This window comes from Podarcis bocagei, assembly GCF_964188305.1.
Source record: "Podarcis bocagei genome assembly, chromosome: 17".
NCBI classification, from domain to species: Eukaryota; Metazoa; Chordata; class Lepidosauria; order Squamata; family Lacertidae; genus Podarcis; species Podarcis bocagei.
Window position 1 is genome coordinate 13,193,457 of NC_138143.1, and position 1,455 is coordinate 13,194,911.

A 1,455-nucleotide genomic window follows, 5' to 3' on the forward strand; every position below is an offset into this window, starting at 1 on the left:
TCTATACCAGCTTATCCTCATGGAAAGGCAAAAGGTTAACTGACATTCCCAATCCCAATTTCTCATGTTAGTACAGTGGTACCTTGGTTTAAGAACAGTCCTGTTTACAAACGATTCGGTTTACGAATTCCGCAAAACTGGAAGTAGGGTCCTAGTTTACAAACTTTACCTTGGTCTAAGAACGGAATCCAAACGGTGGAAGGGCACCGGTGGTGGGAGGCCTCATTAGGGAAAGCGCATCTCAGTTTAAGAACGGTTTCAGTTTAGGAACAGAATTCCCGAACGGATTAAGTTCGTAAACCAAGGTACCACTGTATTTTAGTCTCTTAAAAACTGGCTGCTGGATTAACAGTGAATCACTATGCAATCCTATGCATATTTTTGAAAAAAGTAAAGTACCCCTGACAGTTAAGTCCAGTCGCAGACGACTCTGGGGTTGCTGCACTCATCTCGCTTTACTGGCCAAGGGAGCCGATGTTTGTCCGCAGACAGTTTTTCCAGGTCATGTGGCCAGCATGACTAAGCCGCTTCTGGCGAACCAGAGCAGTGCACGGAAATGCCGTTTACCTTCCCGCCAGAGTAGTACCTATTTATCTACTTGCACTTTGACGTGCTTTCAAACTGCTAGGTTGGCAGGAGCAGGGAAAGAGCAACGGGAGCTCACCCCGTTGCGGGGATTCGAACCGCTGACCTTCCGACCTGCGAGCCCAAGGCTCGGTGGTTTACACCACAGCCAGTGGCGGAGGAACCCTCTCCGGCACCCAGGGTGGCGCAGCCCATACGGACTGTGCATGTGCGGCATCCCATACAGATGCCGTGCGAGCAGCATCCCGTATGGACTGCACATGTGTGGCAACCATATGGGATGCTGCATATGCGCAGTCCATACGGGCTGCCACTCACGTGCAGTGGCCGTACGGGCTTCCACTTCCACGGCGACTGTACGGAATGCGCACATGCGGCAGCCCATACAGTCGCCATGTGAGAGGCAGCCCATACAGACGCGGCAAGTGCAGCGCCCATAGGGACTGCCCACGCCCTCTGCCGCTCCACAGCTAGCACTGACCAAACAGACCCCTCGGCTGCCCAAACCACAATGCTCCACAAATGCCTACCTATGAAGTGAGATTAAGGGTTCTGGACCCTAACCGATACTGAAAAAACCCACTGAGGCACTAGATCTTGATGTGGCACAAGAAGAAAAAATGAATTAAAAGCATAATTAGTACGCCAAAAGAGCCAGCCCTTGGGATTGACGACCAGTAGAACCTCGAGTGTTGCATCTGTGGCCTGAAAGGACTACCTAGACAGTTTTAATAATAATAATAATTTTATTATTTACACCTCGCCATCTGGCTGGATTGCCCCAGCCACTCTTTTAAGAGCTTATTTACTCTCTTGGGGCGGGGGACTTTATACCTGATGCTTATCTCTCTCACAAACATTGAGTGTGCA